Source organism: Neofelis nebulosa, chromosome 17 (assembly GCF_028018385.1).
Source record: "Neofelis nebulosa isolate mNeoNeb1 chromosome 17, mNeoNeb1.pri, whole genome shotgun sequence".
In the NCBI taxonomy this organism is placed as follows: domain Eukaryota; kingdom Metazoa; phylum Chordata; class Mammalia; order Carnivora; family Felidae; genus Neofelis; species Neofelis nebulosa.
In genome coordinates, this window is record NC_080798.1 from 54,884,442 (window position 1) to 54,904,107 (window position 19,666).

Here is a 19,666-nt window from a genome sequence, read left to right on the forward strand (position 1 = left end):
TGCCCTTCTCTTTACTCCTCCCCTGCTCATGCTTTCTCTCTCTCTCTCTCTCTCTCAAAAATGAGTAAACATTTTTTTAAAAAGATAACTAGAACATCCTCCAAATATGTGAAAACAAAATAAAACACTTAAAAAATAATACATGGCTCAAAGAAGAAATCAGAGAAATTGTAAAATTATAAAGTGTTTTGAACTAAATGGAAATGAAAATGTAACTTTTCAAAATTGGTTGGAAATGGGAAAAGGAACTTCAGTGCTTACCTCAACCACAAATTCAAAAATTAGGTCAGAGACCTAATTATAAAACCTAAAGTCTTAAACGTCTAGAAGAAATCATAAGAGAAAATCTTTGTGATCATAGGAAACATAAGATTTCTTTCACAGGAAACAAAAAGTATAGACTATGAAAGAACATAAAAAGATAGCCTTCATCAAAATAAAAAAACATCTGCTGCTCAAAATACAGTTAAGGAAAAGAAAAGATGAGCCCCAGACTGGGAAAAAAATATTTGCAGAACAATATCTGACAAAGGACTCCTATTCAGCATATTTGAATAACTCCCAAAATACAACAGTTTTAAAAGTCTGGTTTAAAATACTGAGCAAAATATTTGAACAAACATTTCACCAAAGAAGATATATAGATGACAAAATAGGCACATGAAAAGATGCTCATTATAATTGGTCTCTAGGGAAATGCAAATGAAAACCAAATGAGACACCACAACATTATTAGAACGGACAATTTTTTTTTTAGCTATCAGTACTAAGTGCTGGTGAGAATATGGAGCAAATATATGTCTATACAAGGTGATGGTGTGAATAGAAAATGCCATGGCAAACAGTTTGACCGTTTCCTATAAAATCACACACACAATTGCCATATGACCCATCAATTTCAATCCCAGATATTTACCCAAGAGAAATGAAACATTTGTCCCTCAAAGACCTGTTCACCAACGTTTATGGCAGCCTAATTCATAACGGCCCAAACCAGGAAACAACCTGAATGCCCATCGACCGGTGAATACATAAATGGTGGTGGAGTCTTACAATGAAATACTACATAGGAATAAGAAGGAAGGAACTACACAGGCAACAGTATCAACAAAGCTCGAGTGCATTATGCTGAGGGGAAAAAAAAAAAAAGCCAGACACAAAGGTTCTACACAGTATGATTCCATTTATATGATGATCTGGAAAAGGTTAAACTATAGACATCAATCAGATGAATGGTTGTCAGGGGATGGGGTGGAAACAGGGCATCAACTACAAAGGAGACAGAAGAACTTCTTGGGACAATGGAAATACCCTGTTACAGATGCTAGCGGTGGTTACATGATCATGGATGTCAACATACACCAAACATTCTGTCTAAATGAGGTGAATTTTATTGTACATAAATTGTTCTTGACTTCAGAGAAAGAATATAGGGAAGAGGGTATGCTGACTGGGATGCCTGGGCAGCTCAGTCGGTTGGACGGCCGACTTCAGCTCGGATCATGATCTCACAGCTCATGAGTTCGAGCCCCACATGGGGCTCTGTGCTGACAGCTCAAAGCCTGGAGCCTGCTTCGGATTCTGTGTCTCTCTGTCTCTCTCCCGCTCACATTCTGTCCTTCAAAAATAAACATTAAGAATGAATAAATAAACACATACATACATACATACATACATACATAAATACATAAATAAATATTGGCTAAGAATTTTCAGTACTTAAAAAAATCATAACTCTTTATTTCAGAAATTTGTTCTAAGATTAGAAGAGGATAAATAAAAATAAATTCACAATTTAAAGCATGCTAAGACTGTGGAAGTGAAAAGGCAACAAGAAAACCTTAAAAAGCTGTGGAGGGAGCAGGGGGTTAGGTACTCAGCAAAAGAAAGTCAACAAAATTACCTGTAAATAGACAATAATTAGATTGATGGGACTTTTTGACAGCAACAGAAGTCTGATGGGATATCCTCAAAGTTTTGTGAAAAAATAACTTCGAATCTAGAAAAATCTATCCACCTGAACTACCATTCAGAGTAAGGGGGATAAAGGATAATTTTTGATAAACAAAGATGGAAAGAACTTAGCACTAACAAACCCCCACTGAAAGACTTAACTAAAGGCTGCAGTACTTTTACAAAGTAGGAAATTGAACTCAGAAGGAAGTAGAGAGATGCAAGAAATAATGGTAAGTAGGGAAAGTGGCAAGCACATCAATAAACCTAAGAGTAATAACAACAATAACCACAAATGTTGGGGGAATAAAACAAAATGGTGGTATATTACTTAGCAATAAAGAGGAATGAACTATTGATACACTCAACAACACGGAGAGATCTCAGGTACACTATGCTATGTGAAAAGAGCCAACTTCAGAAGGTCTCATGCTGTATGATCCCATTTATATGACATTCTCAAAGCGAGACAGTTATTGAGATAGAGAACAGATTCGTGGTTGCTGGTGAAAGAGCGGGGGTGACAGTAAGACTAAAGGGAATATCACAAGGGAGATCTTTGCGATGGTGGGTCAGTTCCGTATCTTGATTGTGGTGCTGGTCACACAAATCTACACACGTGAGAAAACGACCCAGAACTGCAAACAGACACTGAACCAGTGTCAACTTCCTGTTTTTGATATCGCACTATAGTTACATAAGATGTAACTTTTAGGGGCGCCTGGGTGGTTCAGTCAGTTAAGCATCTGACTTCGGCTCAGGTCGTGATCTCGCAGTTCGTGGGTTTGAGGCCCATGTCAGGCTCCTGGCTCAGAGCCCGGAGCCTGCTTCGGATTCTGTTTCCCTCTCCTGCTCATACTCTGTCTCTCTCTCTCTCAAAAATAAATAAACATTAAAAAATTAACTATAAAAAAAGATGTAACTTTTAGAGGGAACGGGTGGACGATACAGGGATCTCTCTGTACTACCTTTGCAACTTCCTGTGAATCTGTAAGTATTTCAAAAAGTGTTAAAAAAAAAAAAAAAGTAAGATGGAGCCAGTAAATAAGAAAAATATGGAAGATGACAGGGGAGATCAGAATAAACCATTTTAAGGTCTTCTTAAGGTCGGGAAGAGGACGAAGACATTCATTAACTTTAAACCTAAGTCAAATATGTCATGAAAAATTTAAGGAAGACGCTAAAAAAAATAGAAAAAGAAAGTATAGTTGGTAAACCAGACAACGATGGGGGAATGATAATAAGGAAAATAATTCAGGAGAAGCAGTGAAAGGAAAAGGAAAAAGAGTAAAGTGACTTGCTAAAACATATATTCAAAAAAACTATAACTCTAATACTAGTAATAATGAGTCTGAAAACATTTTAAAAAGTAATCCAATCCATAATAATAACAAAAGAATTACAGTATCTGTGAAGCATCTAAATGAAAATTATGTGTGGCCTACGAAGAAAGCTACAAATATTTATCTGGTAAGTTCTGTTAATAGTTATCCAGCCTTGAGAGATAAGGAAAGAAGACTGAGTTCCAAATTTGTCCATGAACAGCATGTGCTTGATAAGGAAGCAAAAGTAACCATCTTGTGCTGGTCTGCAAGCCCTCACTTTTCAGAATGCTCTAGTAGTTTCTAGTGTATCGAACGTTGACTAACTGACTAAAATAAAGGATATAAGCCAGTAAGTGCTCTCAGAAAGCGGTGTGAGGAGTAAGCAGTCTGTACACGTTAATCCCCGTTTGCGATGTCACAGGCCCGGGGCGACTGGTGAGTCGAGAGCTCCTACTTCTCCCTGCAGCAGGTGTCAGTTCTGATACGGTCCATGGCTCCATGAACCCTCACCGTCGCCCCACGCAGAAGATACTACTATTGTTCTCCTAGAAGATACCTGCTGTTACTTGCAAGTGAGGAAACTGAGGCAGAGAGAGAGGTTACGCAACCCGCCTGAGGTTTTTGGGTTTTGAACTTGAGAAGGCTGGCTCCAGTGCCCATGCTCTAAATGCCTCTGCAATCTAACTTTTATTTTTTATTTTTTATTTTTTTTTTTCAACGTTTTTTATTTATTTTTGGGACAGAGAGAGACAGAGCATGAACGGGGGAGGGGCAGAGAGAGAGGGAGACACAGAATCGGAAACAGGCTCCAGGCTCCGAGCCATCAGCCCAGAGCCCGACGCGGGGCTCGAACGCACGGACCGCGAGATCGTGACCTGGCTGAAGTCGGACGCTTAACCGACTGCGCCACCCAGGCGCCCCTCTGCAATCTAACTTTTAAATAAAAGTGGGAGGATAAATCTGGCCAGTGAAGAAAATACCAGTGGAGTCAGACCAGCCCTAACCGCTATCTCAAGGTGCAATAAACAGTGTGATATCACATGAAAATAGACAAAGGGAATTGGTAGAACAGAACCAATAACTGAGAGATGGGATCTACCACGTACATCAATTTAATTAAAGGTGTGCCTAAAATCAGATCTAGTGATTTTAATAAATTGCGTTAGCACAATGAACTGACAACTGCAAGATTCACTCCAAGAATTTCTCTTTTTGCCGCACACAAACAGAAATCCCAGCCGGAATAAAGAGTTAAAGGAAACAAGACTGTATCATTAAAAAAAGAGAACAGGTATTATTAAGCATTTACCAACCTCTTGAGGTAGGAGGAATGCTTATGTAATAAATCACAAAGGGAATCAGCAACTGAGTTGATAACATAAAAATGTAAATTTTCTATTAACTGAATAAAAACTCAGAAAGAAAATTCAGAGATAAAGGCAAACAAAAAAATTACAACAAACATAATTCAGAATCATACCAAACACAACTGTACTGTTATGTCACGCTGCTTTAAATTTGAAGGATTGGTTGGCATCTTTAAAACAGAAAGAATTTTCAGAAATCAAAGAGCAAAATACTCACACCCCAGAAGAAAAATTGACATATGCAGGAAATCTACAGAAGAGACACTAAAGGTCAAAAAAGTTATTTTTAATTCAGTAAGAGATGCAAATGAAAACAACAGGTTGTTTTACATTTCCCCTTGCTGACAAAGATTGCTTTTTAATAATGGTGGTAAGATTATAATATAAGATATAAACTCAGGCAAGCTTTCTGTAATGCAATTTAGCAAAAACAGTATAGTTACATTGTGTGTGATTTTGAATTAGGTAAGTTAAATAGCAGGATATAAACACCTTAAGCAAATTGTACTTTATCAGCACTGGATGTTATATGTAAGTGATGAAGCACTGAATTGTATATTGCACTGAAACTTGAAACCAATATTGCAGTGTATGTTGGCTAACTAAAATTTAAATGAAAAATTAAAAAAAAACTAATTAAAAAAGTGTACTTTATGTGCAAAATTTGAAATAATACAAAGCCCAGCATTTTCAGTTCTTGAAAAACAGCAATATTACAGAGCTTTCCAACCAAGTGAATTGTAAACAGTGAAATAGCATGGCACTTAGGACTGGGGACTCCAGAGCCAGGCTGAGTGTGTTTTAATCCTGCTCTTTACAAGCGACACCATTTACAAGCTCTGTAACCTGGACAAGTTGCTTTATCTACTTGTGCCTTGGCTTCTTCATCTATGAAGTGGGAATCATAATAATCACCATCTTATACGACGTCACGAGTATTAAATGAGTTAATATATTTAAAGTACTTAGAACACAGCCTGGCATGTATATTACATAGGGTTTGTTTTGACAGTGAGGATGGGAAGGATGATGATTGATGTTGCCACATGATGGCACCATGTTAGCAGAAAACAAATAGACCCTCTGACTATCGTCTGTCATTATCCTGGGACCCATATTGCTGCTAAATGCTAGAAGTTCTGCAGATGACTTTAGTGGATACTTATTACTTTACTATAATACACGGTAAAAATAAGCCTATAAAATAAGCCAGTAAAAATAGCCTATAAAAAGTAATTGTTAAACTTGAATGTTAAACTATTTGTATATTTATAAGAATGTTTGTTAAATAATAATACAAATGGTAACCTGAAAAACTTTAAAATGGAAGCTAAGAGCACCTGGGTGGCTCAGTCAGTTAAGCACATGACTTGATTTCATTTCAAGTCATGATCTCATGGTTCATGAGTTTGAGCCCTGCGTTGGGCTCTGTGCTGGCAGTGTGGAGCCTGTTTCGGATTTTCTCTCTCCCTCTCTCTCTGCCCCCCCCCCACTCGTTCTTTCTCTCTCTCTCTCTCTCAAAATAAGTAACTAAACTTAAAAAACAAGCCATTATGATATACTACACCTTTTGAAATTCATATCAGAAGAACGCTGAAAAACAAAGAATCATTAAAGCAAAAATACACCACAACTCTTAATGATTTATGCACACCAAGAATACCCTCTCCCACACGCTTTACATTTATCCCAATGGAAAATCAGTCTTGGATTTGCAAGGTCTTCGGGAACACTCCCATCACACAAAATGCAACCACCTGGTAAAGGCAGAACCAATAATCATGCAATGGTCAAGACCCTTTAGGTACGGGCATAAAAACACATAAAGCAATTGCTATAAAATTTTCAAGGAAGAACTGACAAAAAAAGTAAACTAACAGACTTCCTGTTTTAAATAAATTAGGTATACCTAGAAAATACCCATTTTCTATTTATCTACAAAGAAAATCTCAGAAAATTTTCAAAAATAGAATTTGGACAGGCCTGTTTTCTCACAACTCTATCACCAGAAAAGTTTAAACTCTTTACAAAATAGCTCCTGGGTCAGGTTGGAAGTAAAATCTATATATTGACACAATTTAGAAAATAGCTCCAAGCACAACAAATAGCAAATTTCACAGAATGCAGTCAAAGCTGTATTCAGATGAATATTCATAGTCTTAAATGCTTTCATTATTAAACAAGAAATAATAAAACATTCAACATAGGAAGCTATAAACCTATAGAAAAAGAAGTAAGTGATTACAGTAAGGAGAAACTAATACTTAGAAAATATAGCAGAACTCGTGTATCTGAGAACTAATTCTTGGAAATGGCCAATTAAACAGAAGATAAAATTTAAACAGAAATGAGAGAGAGAAAATACCAATAGGAAACCTTAAGAATAAAAAAATAAAATTCCTCTCTCAGAAATCTCACTTTTAAGTATAGCCCTAAAATTCCAAGTAACATTTAAACAAACCTAACAAAGTGGCAGACTAAGAGAATCAGAGCTACAACAAAATGAAGTTTAAGAATGCAAAAATAGGGGCGCCTGGGTGGCTCAGTCGGTTAAGCGGCCGACTTCGGCTCAGGTCACGATCTCGCGGTTTGTGAGTTCGAGCCCCGCGTCAGGCTCTGGGCTGATGGCTCAGAGCCTGGAGCTTGCTTCCGATTCTGTGTCTTCCTCTCTCTCTGCCCCTCCCCCGTTCATGCTCTGTCTCTCTCTGTCTCAAAAATAAATAAATGTTAAAAAAAATTTAAAAAAAAACAGAATGCAAAAATAGTTCCATGTTACTAGGGCTAAATAGCAAAAATTTTGCACACTTCAATAAAGGTAGAAAAGTATTTTATAAGATAGAGCATCTATCCCTGATTAATAAAAAATTTCCCAACAAAATAGGGATTGAAATACACTTCTATAATTTAGCAAAGAATATCCTTATCAAACAGTCAGCCACCAAGTAACAGTATACCTATCATTTAAAAAAATGCTAGGGTGCCTGGGTGGCTCCTTTGGTTAAGAGTCCAACTTTAGCTCAAGTCATGATCTCACAGCTCCTGAGGTCAAGCCTGCATCAGGCTCTTTGCTGTCAGCGTGGGACCCACTTTGGAGCCTCTGTGCCCTCCTGTTTCTGCCCCCACCCACTTGCACATGTGTGCTCTTTCTCTCTCTCTTTCAAAAATAAATAAACATGTTTTTAAAAAGATTTAAAAATGCTGGGGCGCCTGGGTGGCGCAGTCGGTTAAGCGTCCGACTTCAGCCAGGTCACGATCTCGCGGTCCGTGAGTTCGAGCCCCGCGTCAGGCTCTGGGCTGATGGCTTGGAGCCTGGAGCCTGTTTCCGATTCTGTGTCTCCCTCTCTCTGCCCCTCCCCCGTTCATGCTCTGTCTCTCTCTGTCCCAAAAATAAATAAAAAACGTTGAAAAAAAAAAATTAAAAAAAAAAAAATGCTAAAGGCAATCTCATTAAGATAGACAAGACAAAGAGGTCCGTAATCACTTCTGCTATTTAGGATTATGGTAGAAGTTCCAAGTACCACTGTAATAATGCAAGAAAAGTAAATGAGGCATTGCCTAAAAAAGGAGGCAGACTTATCTATATTTGCATACAACACAAATATATACCTTGAAAATGGACCAAAAAATCCATTGTAAAATGATTGAGACTAATAGCAGAGTTTTCTAAAATGTCTGATCACACTGGTTACTCAAAAGACAATGGCTTGAGGCAGAGTTTCCGTCTGCGACGAGGAACAGTTATGAAGATGGCTAGCAGGGGTTCTTGGGCAACGATGTGAATACACCTGATTGCACTAAACTATACACTTAAAAATGCTTCAAATGTTAAATTTTATGTTATATTTATTTTACCACATTTAAGTAAATGGCTTGGATTACTCAGAATGAGACTGCCACTCACTATGCAAGCACTTGATTTTTTTTTAATTTTTTAAAAATACTTTTAATGTTTATTTATTTTTGAGAGACAAAGACAGACAGAGCATGAGTGGGGGAGGGGCAGAGAAGAGAGATGGAGACCCAGAATCCAAAGCAGACTCCAGGCTCTGAGCTGTCAGCACAGAGCCCTACGTGGGGCTCAAACCCATGAACCATGAGATCATGACCTGAGCCGAAGTCAAACACTTCACTGACTGAGCCAACCAGACGCCGATAATTATTTTTTAAGTAAATAGCTCGTTTTGAAAAGTTAGTGGGGGAAAAAACATCCACTTACAATCAAGATGAGAGAGAAGGAGGGAAAAAGAGAGGGAGGAACAGAGGGAGGATGTAGGACTCATATGAGTCTAAAAATGCTATTAAATGGCATCAAAGACAACAGAGTAAGAAAAAAAAAAAAAGCATATCATGCTCCCGGATGAAAACATTCAATATTTCAAAGACCTGAAAATTCCCCAAATTAATCTTTAAATGTAATTCAATTCTAGTCAAAATATCAGCAGGATTTCCCTTTCAGAATTTGACACAATAATTGTAAGGTTTATCAGGAATAATAAAGGAGTGAGAATAGCCAAGCAGATTTTGAAAATTAGTAATGAGGAAGGAGGAGACGTTCCAGAAATGCATGATGTATTCTACAATTTCTTTTGCTTCCTAGTCTTCTCTAGAAGACCAGAAGGTCAAGATTCTTCCAACTCACTCACCATTGTCCAGAGAAAGAAAAGGACATTGCTGCGAGCTGCTGAAAGTTCCTTTAACGCGGTAAACAGGCACTTTCAGTAGAATGTACTTTTAATATATTCCGTATTTTTTTATTTTAAAATATGACACCACAATTGGAAATAAAATGACTAGCTGTGCTGTATACATTAACTGGAGTATAGTAACAGAATGCAGTATCATAATATTCTGTGATTTTGACTCCGAGCTTTAAGGATATTCAAGCACTATCTTCTTGCACAATCTATGAAAATAAGATCCTTCTATAAAAATAAGTAAATTTACTATTGGCTACTGGGAAAACATAATCAGGGACAATTTCTAAAAGGGTGATGGTGATGGGATCAAACAGACCAACAGATTCACAAACAGAATAGAACAGAAAGCACCAAGTACAGATACGAGGTTAGCATACAGTAAGTGTAGTGGTTTAAGTCCATACGAAAAGGATAAATTATTCGACATTCACCACTGAAGTTACAGACAGATCACTGGTGGGGAAAATAAGGCTAGTTCTCTAAATCATGGTCTACACTAAAATAAATTCTAAATGGAAAGTCATGGCACCTGGGTGGCTCACTCAGTTAAGCACCCGACTCTTGATTTCGGCTCAGGTCATGATCTCACCGTTCGTGAGATCAAGCCTCGCATCAGGTTCTGGGCTGACAGCACAGAGTATGCTTGGGATTCTGTCTCTCTCTCTTTCTCTCAAAATAGATAAACATTTAAATTGAATAAACATTTAATTCCTCCACACACCTAACAAATGTTTACCGGGTACAAATTTATGAGCTAGACCACTGTGAGGACACTAGGACAGAGAAGTAGGCAAGACCCCCAGGGTCCCCACACTCATGGGATTTACAGCCTATCTCTGGCCTAATGGTATGAGCCTATGACTTCAGAGTAACTGGTGAAATATTCTACAGCTAGGTGTCAGGGGTCTAGTCCCAGCAACCCCAGGATTAGGTCATGTTTCACTATCCCACAACCCACCTTGTGTTTCTTTTGTCTGGTGAACACAACCACCAGGTGATAACCCTTTGGCTCATTACCCTTCCCTTGGTGATGGTTTCCCACACACCTTTGGGAAGTAATGGGTGGGGCGTAATCAAGCACTAGGATGTTAAAAACCCAGTTTCTATGGCATTTCAGGCCAGACGCTGAAGACAGAGAGCCGAAAGCTCACAAGAAGGTGGAGGGAAGGGATGTCCCAGAATTAGGGACAAAGGTAGCGACAACAAGGTAATGTATCTTGTCACCCTTGATAATGTTTTCTCCATTGGGGTCAGAATCAGAGGAAAAAAGAGAAATGCAGCTTAAAAATATATACATGAGTCCCTCTCCCTCTCTCCCTTCCTCTCTCATCTAACAGGTAGGGTGTGAGGTGTGGTATGTGGGCAATAAAACTCTGACTCTGCCTTCCAGTTGGTTCTCCCCTAACTGACATGGAAACCATAATGCAGACATCAAAGGTTGAGCTGCACAACTGGTTATTTAATTACCATTGTGATGATGCCAGAGAAGTGAAGGGTCAGGGAGTTCACAAAACTGGGGCCCTGACCTAATCTCAGGGATCAGGTGAGGCTTCCCTGAGGACGTTCAAGAACTCTGAGCTGGGAGCAGGAATGAAACAGGCAGGGTGACTCGGGTGAGGGAAGCATGTGCTGAGACGGTAGCAAAGCAGATGGCCCTCCCCGCTGTGTGTGGGCACCACCCAATCCATTAAGGGCCTGAATAGAACAAAAAGGTGGAGGAAGGTGGGATTCACTCTCTGCCTGACTGCTTACGCTGAAACATCGATCTTCTCCTGCTTCAGTGCTCCTCATTCTCAGACCTTTGGATCTGGACTTGAACCTATACCCTCGGTTCTCTGACTCTCAGGCATTCGGACTACACCACCAGCTTTCCTGGCTCTCCAGCTTGCAGACGGCAGGTTGTGGGACTTCTCTGTCTCTATAAGTGTGAGCTAATATCTTATGATAACTCTCTTTCTTAGCTTTTTTGTTATAAGCTACATTGACTAATCCAAATTTCTATCTCAGTCAGAATACCATAGGCTGGACGGCTTAAACAACAAAAATCAATTTCGTACAGTTTTGGAGAATGGTTAGTCCAAGATCAAGGTGCAGGCAGACCCACTGTCTGGTGAAGGCATTCCTGCTTCCGTGCAGACAAGATTCACCTTGAATCCTCAAAAGGTGGAGAGCAGAAAGAGATCATCTCTCTGATATCTCTTCTTTTTTTTTTTTTAATGTTTATTCATTTTTCAAAGAGAGTATGAGCAGGGAAGGGACAAAGAGAGGGGGCCAGGAGGGATGGAGGATCTCAAGCGGGCTCTGCTCTGAAAGCAGAGAGCCCGATGTGGGTCTTGAACTCACAAACTGAGATCATGACCTGAGCTGAAGTCGGATGCTCAACCAACTGAACCACCTAGACGTCCCGCATATCTCTTCTTAAAAGGACACTAATCCTATTCGTGAATGTCCACCCCCATGACCTAATTACCTCCCTGAATATCCGACCTCCAAACACCATAACATTGGGGGGTTAGGCTTCAGCATATGAATTTGAAAGGGGTTGGGGGACACAAACATTCAGGCCATCACACACACCTTGTTACTTTCATTACATCTAGTTCCATTTTTCACCATCTGACACCACGCTGTTTCTCTCTCACACTTGACTCTGTACCTATAAAATTGTGTTTTACCTAGCAAATACCATAGTGTTTTAAACATTCAAAAAATAATATTATATTTTATCAAATTAAGAACAGTAATGTATCTGGAGTAAAATACACGCTTGTATAACAAGGGGGGTTCTACAGAAATGGGCTTTTCTTGACCATGACCCCATTCCAATTCAAAGTCTGGTATCTGAGGAAAAAAGGTGATTTGTTCATTTCTTTTCAAAACTCTATTTCCATTGTGCTCAAAATGACCTATTCTCATCAATTCAGAGGGGGAAAATGCAAATGATTACTAAATATAAAAAAAATGCTTGGCACTCAACTAATCAAAGAAATGTGAATTGAAATGTATATTTTCCACCTATAAAATTTGCAAATGCTTTTTAAATGCCAATCCTGGATATTGGCAAAGGTGAGATACAGCTCCTGTCACACTGCTCATGGTAGCACAGACTGAAAAATGTTTTGGCAAAATAGAGCAAGAGCCTTCAAAATAGTTACATCCTTTGACCTCCTAAATTCTCTGCTAGAAATCTATTGTAGAAATAACGTGATCAAAGATTTATGTACAAAAAAATTCAAAGCAGTGATATAATACCAAAAGACTGTCAGAATGCTACAATTGATAGTCTCGTCATGGTTTTCAAGCTGTGATCCGTAGAGCCCTAGCATTGAACACACGGGGAACTACTGGGGCCAGAAAGTGGCCACGTTGTTAGGACTCTGAGTTCAATATTTCTGAGTCAAACAGTTCTGCTTTTATCCGTTCTACATAGTGAGTTTCAGTCAAGATTCACTTTTTCGGGGGGCACCTGGGTGGCTCAGTCGGTTGAGCGTCCGACCTGGGCTCCGGTCATGATCTCGCGGTTTGTGAGTTCGAGCCCTGTGTCGGGTTCAGTGCTGACAGTTCAGAGCCTGGAGCCCGCTTCAGATTCTGTGTCTCCCTCTCTCTCTGTCCCTCCACTCTGTCTCTCTCAAGAATAAATAAACATAAAAAAAATAAAAAATTTTAGAAAAAAGATTCACTTCTTGTTGGAGGGCAGGGATAGTAATCACCAGTCTACCCTAATTAGAACATAGGATCCACGAAGAATTTGTCAGCAAGTGATATGCAACCAGATTCCCAAAACTAAGCACAGTGTTTGGCTCGCAGTAGGTATGAAACAGATGATGTTTATTGCAGGTTTAAGTTTTCTTTTTTTCTGATTAAAAACAAGTTTGAAAAGTATTATAATCAGGAAACTAAATACCGGAGATTTGCAAACTATGGCCCAAGGGCCAAGACTGGCCCAACACTTGTTTTTATAAATAAGGTTTTATTGGGACACAGTCACCCACACTCATTCATTTACATGTTGTCTACAGCTGCCTTTGTGCTACCATGGCAGAGTTGAGTAGTTGCAACAGACTGTGTGGCCTACCAAGCTGAAGATATTTACTCTCTGGCCCTTTACAGAAAAAGTTTGCTATCCCTGCTCTACACCGTAAACTGCATATGGCCATTAAAAATAATGAAACAAATAACAATGAGACAATAACACAAATAAACACAGTGTGATATTGTGTTTTAAAAAGTTCAAAAGCACACGGACAATGCCAAGTGTTGGTGAGAACGGGAGGTAACGGGAAGTGTCCTACACCACCGAGGGGAGTATAAATGGTCACCAGCACGGAGGAAAACAGCCTGGCATCATCTCCTGAAACGGTAGGTATGCGACCTACAGCTGACATCTGCAGGTAGATGGGTGCACAGAAACTTCACTCGTAGTGATTACCCAATGGAAATGAGGGCACATATGCGCTAACCAACATATTAAAAGAATGTTCATAACAACATCATTCGAAATAGATGCAAACTGGAAACAACCCAGACATCCATCAAAAGTAGAGTGGATAAATAGATTATGGTAGATGCATATAATGAGAAAAAACTTCAGTGCAAATGCATAAATTCTACACACAACAACAGAAATGAATCCCAAACATAAGGCTAAGAAAGGGAAACCAGATACAGAAGAATATAGTCCATAGGCTTCTAATTATAAGGTAAAGCCCAATAATCACAAAATTAACTTACAGTACCTGATAGGATAGCCTTTAACTTTGGACAAAAGGGCGAGGAGACAGATTTGCAGGGGGCTTAACGAGGGGCTTCAGAGAGACCGCTACCTCTCCAAATTCCACTACCTTACCCAGGTAGTGTTTATGGGGGTATTCTCATATAGAAATAGTTTACTGATCTGTGCACTTTTCAGCATATATGGCATACTTTGATTTTAAAAAATGCTTTAAAAATGAATGTATACTATGATCCTAGTTTGGTTAAAGAAGGAAAGTGTGAGATTTATATCTGAGTGTATCAAAAAAGCAACCAATAGAACTACATCAACATCTTGAGAAATTAGATTGTGACTGCTTTTCATTTTTCTCCCTCTATACAGTGTTCAAAATTCTCTGCAATGTTTAAAATATGAGAAACCCCTAAGAATGATATATCCAAAACCCCACCTCTAAAGTTGAAAGAAATAAGCAAAAAGAGGTAAAATTAGCAAAGAACAGGTAGCAAACGTTGAAAATTTAGCTGACACTCCCAACTTGGAGGGCAGACACTGGAGGCGAGGGCAAGCCAGGGAGAGCCCGATACCCCATCTGAAGGCCCATACCCTACACCTAAGTCCCAAGTCAGAGCCCAAGTTCCTAGCATTAGGAGCATTTACACCACAGAAATCGGTAAGTGCTACAGATCAGGACTTGATTCATCATTTCACTGATCATCTAGGCTTAAGGAAGTGATGGAGCAAATGCAAATAACAATCATGCAAATGAAATTAAACGTGTATTGTTTCTATAGTCATAATCCCATAAAAAATGAAGGCAAAATTCTTCCGGTATTCACTGCTATTACCCAGTTCAGCAAAGGAGTCGTTCATATCACGGACGAACATCCCCTATGTCTGTCAGTTGTATCCTACTAATAAACATGAAGGAAAACATCAACCAACCAATTTTTGGATTTATGTCAAAACTACACTTACTGACCAGTGGCAACCCTAGGTTGGATACGGATACAAGAATTCGACACAAATCAACAAAAGCATGCTGTGAAAATCGGATGGCTTTATGGAATTTACAATGAGGAATAGCGTGTCGTTTGTCTCCAGCTGTAAAGTGTGTGCTACACGTCCTTTAAATCAGTCATGTTGAGTACAGACCTCCATACATGTTCCCGGAGAGCTAGTCGGTAAGCATATACTCGCACACCAATGCCTGAAAACGTGTTTTTTGACAGTAGAAGGAGGTTACTGAACATGCAACAACATGATTTGCAAATGTCACCACGGCTGAAGAAGTCAAAGAGATCATGGAAAGGGGGGCGCTAGGGCAAAAATGTAAAGGTGAAGTGGAAAAGTACCCTTTCTAACCGGGCCTAAGGGGAGCAAACAACTGAGGTTTTGTGCCCTGGTGGAGGGAACCCGTGAGGTTAATTCCTCTTTCCAGTTCTGCCACATGTAGAGAAAGAAAGTAAGAAATTTGAGAGCAAGAAGGTTAAAAGGCCTTCTCTATAATTAGCTTAACAGGTAAATTAAGGTGCATACGTTCCCCGGGGCTAAGATGGAAAGAAGTGGGGTCCTCCAGCACCCCCTTAATCCTCTGCAGCCTCTGCTAGTCATCCAAGAAACTGCGCTCTTTCTCCCCTAATTATGCTGCGGCTTAATGTGGGAAACCTGATTTCCCTCACATTTACACAGTACTTTACAATTTTCAAATACAATTGTATTAATTATCTCACTTGATTCTCAAAACCCTTTTATGAAAGCAGGAACGGCTAAGTTCCAAAGAAAAATATTCCTAGGGAAAACTTAGTATTTTTGTGTGCTTAATTTAACTGTGGTTTTAAAGCCCGGCTCAAGAAAAAAAAGCTCCTTTCAAATCACCTATATAGTTCTTTGGGGGCACTCCTATCTGGTTCCTTGAAGATTTCAGCATGGTTTTGTTCCTGAAGTACTTGCCCTTTATCATTCCTCCTGGGAAGAAAGACAAAACCACCTGATTACAATTAACTAAAGGGCAACCATTAATTTTTTAAACCCTGTCCTCTGCCTTTATCCTGAAAACTTCTCAGAAGTAGACAGACTATCTCTTTTTTAGACCTCCATCTTAATTTTGTTCCTTAGTGAAGAAACTTAGGCACGGTATATGCTTAAGTAAATTACGTAAGAATGGTTTTCCCTGCCTGACTTGTCTGAGTTACATGAAAGGACCTTATTGGAAGGAGACACATCATGAGTTGTCCACTGCTCTAAAATTCCCAAGCAGCCTCATGAAGAAAGGCAATTCAGTCAGAGTCCGTGAGCGAACACGTACCGTTCCTGCTCAGAAAGGGTGGGGAGAAGGAAAAGAAGGAAGGAGGGAAGGAAACAAACAGCTGTTTATTGACTTCCTACTACATGTTCCAGGAACTTTCACAGACATCATACAACCTGACCAACTTGTCATGGCCCCATTTTACAGATGAAAGAACTTAGATACAGAGAGGTTAGCTGTTTGATAAATGACACAATAGTTACAGACATACCTGTGATTTCAAAGACCATCCTTTACCGCTAGACCAGTGATTCTCGCAGTGTGGGTTCCAACCAGCAGCAGAAGGGTCACCTGGGAACTCGTTAGAGATGCAGATTCGCAGGACCCACCCCAGACCTTCTGAATCAGAAACTATAAGGGTGGGGCCCAACAGTCTGGTTTAACGAGCCCTCCAAGTTATGCTGATAGAACACCTGCTCTAAAGCAAAAGTCAACAAACGTAAAGGGTCACACAGAAAATACTTTAGGCTCTGTGGGCCACATGGTCTGTGTCATCAGTATCCGACCCTGCCGTATTAGTGCAAAAGCAGCCATAGGCAATACATAAACAAAAGAGCACGGCTGTGTTTCAATAAAAATTAAGTGTTGGACAATGAAATCTGAATTGCCTATCATTTTCCTATATCGTGAAATATTATTCCTTTAACTTTTTCTGAACCATTAACAAATACATAAATCATTCCTATCCCAAGGGCTGCACAAAACTAGGCAGTGGGGAGAATCTGGCCTGGGGGCCTTAGCTTGGCACCCTCTGCTCCCAACCTGGACTATGCTACCTTGCAAGTAACAACTCTCTAACCAGGACAAAGATAGGCTAACTCTCATACAAGGAAGAATGTTGCAAAGGTGAATTATAAAACATTCTGCGGTCCAGTAGAGGCAGACGGCACATCTGGTTGTGGTGATGACAAAGACTTCCGTGAAGAGGTGACAATCTGTGTGGGCTTTGTATGATGAGTAGGAGTTCAACAGGTAGAGACAGTGTAGATGGACCGTACAGAGGGGGCGGCTTAGACAAAGGGGTGGAGACTGGTGTGTGCAAGGCAGCCACTCCAAAATGCTCACTTCCACCCCAAATCCCCCAATCTCTTGAACTAAATGTGCTTTTGGGAAATTGTAATATGTAAAAGTGCTTCGAAGCTATTTCGAGTACCAGTAAACTACAGCATCGGGAAAGGGACAAATACAGCAACTGACATAAAAGCTGTTTATGTGATAGTCGTTATCAGTGATGGATTCCTCTCTCCCCGCAAGCCATGTGTTGAGGGGAGGGTGTCTTATTTCCTACACAAATTATTTCTGGGTGCGAATTTGACTGTATGAAATACGCTCCCAAGTATCACGCAATGCCGAGAAATAATTTTCTTGAGATAGTTTCTAGTTATACAAATGAGCTCCCTTGAGATTTGTTTTGTTTTACTGATTCTTTACACAACATCCAATTGAGTTGTTGGTTATTTTCAAACACAAGAGTTCCCTTTATGATCATAAATTAGTACAATTTCAGAAAGTGGGGCTTTTTTTCTTTTTTTTTTTCAGGTTACTCATTTTCATTTAATTTGCTTTGGTGCCAGCTGTTAAAAGGAAATACTATCCAGTCTGGCAATATGCCCTAGAATAAGAAAGAAGGCAAATTGTCAAGTTGGTAACGAATAATACCTTCCTCTCTGATAGATATCCAACTTCACATAGCAGAGAGGTTAAGAGACCAAGTTCTAAAGTCAGATTCTCTGGGCCCTAATCCCTGGTCTCCCATGTAATGAGCTATCTGATCTTGATAGGTTACTCTCAGAGCCTCAGTTTCCCTAACAATAAAATGGGAAAAAGTAATTGTAGCCACTTCTGATAGTGTATGTGTTTGTACAGCACAGAAAACGAGCTCAGTTAGTTTTGGAGATCATTACTATTTCTCAGCGTTCCTCCAAAATTAAACAAATCTGCCTTTTTTGTGTGTGGTGCTAAAATGATATTCTCTTCATGCAACCTTGTGATATGGCAGCAAGTTCAAGACAGGACTTAACCAGTAAAACCTTTTGTCCTTTCATGACCCCTCCTCCCTCCGCCACTTGGACCCTGGAGGGATCAGAAACCGTTGACCACACTGGGGGAGGCAAAAGGCAGAGAAACGGGGGTGGGGCCGACGGCCCCGCCTCTCCCAGTACCAGCTTGCAGTCAGCAGCAGACCCAGCCAGGGGAGAACACGGCCGAAGTGTGCCGTTAGGGAGGTCTGGAGTTTGGACCCTTACGTTGGATGGAACATACCCATTACTGAAATGAGAAACCTTCAGGACATATAGTGAACAGGGTGTTCTGTATTATATAAGGGTGGCTGGAAAAGCCCATCTCAGCCTCCACTAGGGGCAAGACAAGCACGTATCCCATCGTGCGGGTGGGAGTGGGCACAGGGGACAAGGAGAGCAGTTGATTTTGATCGCTCTCCAAGAGGCCCGTTACAACTGTACGTGCATAGTCCATCTGTCTGTCTGCCGTGGGTATGGGGAGGGGAGACAGTGGAAACGACTCAGGCCTTTGAAACATAGACCTCTGAAGTTCTGCTACCTGTCAACCCTGTTGAGGTGCAATTTTCTCAACTAAACCCTGGGGACAAGGATGAGTGGGGACGAAATGAGGCGAGGGATGCAGAGTCCTTTCCCAGGGCACCTGCCATCCTGCAGACTACATAAATGACAGCTGTTCTTGTCATGATCATTAGTATCCATGTTCTCACTCACAGTCGGTGATCATTTGAGAAGTCACTTTAATATTCACTAACAGCCACACCCATTTGCAGTCTGTACTTTTCTCAGTCAGATTATAATCCTGTAGAGCCTGCTGGGGGGAGTTTTTTCTCCCCCCCCAAGTAATATTGACACTGACGTTCTTTTACTCATTACCATTCACCTCTCAGTTGAACATCAGTTGGGAACAACAAGTGCCCCAGCTGATGTGAATAAAGATGGAGCCTGGGGAGAGACAGGGAGAAGAACCCGCCACCCCTCACCCCCCACTGGCTTCACCCTCCCCCCCCCCACACCTGGTACCCGTTCCGCCACACCTGAAACTTCCCCTTAGCGTGAATCACACTTGGTTGCAACTATCTCTTGAATCAAACACTTTCTCAGCTCTCCATGAACTCCTTCGGAACATGGGCTGCATCGGTCATCCCTGGATCTTTACTGTCTAGGTCCTAGAGATCTGAAATGATTGAATGACATTGTTTATTAAGGTATGAGTACAAGCACCTTATTTAAAAAGCGCACCAGCACACATTGCGTATAAATCTACGTTTGTACTTAAAGCTTTCC

The 19,666-nt window shown here is 40.2% G+C and overlaps 1 long non-coding RNA gene across 1 annotated transcript; it reads right to left on the reverse strand.

The window, feature by feature from the left end:
- Nucleotides 1-1,163: 1,163 nt before the first annotated feature.
- LOC131499262 (uncharacterized) lies at nucleotides 1,164-19,311 on the reverse strand. The gene is made up of 3 exons (XR_009255779.1): nucleotides 16,573-19,311; nucleotides 15,932-16,021; nucleotides 1,164-1,618 (listed from the first exon to the last, which is right to left on the reverse strand). It is a non-coding gene; the product is annotated as an uncharacterized LOC131499262 (long non-coding RNA).
- Nucleotides 19,312-19,666: the final 355 nt, after the last annotated feature.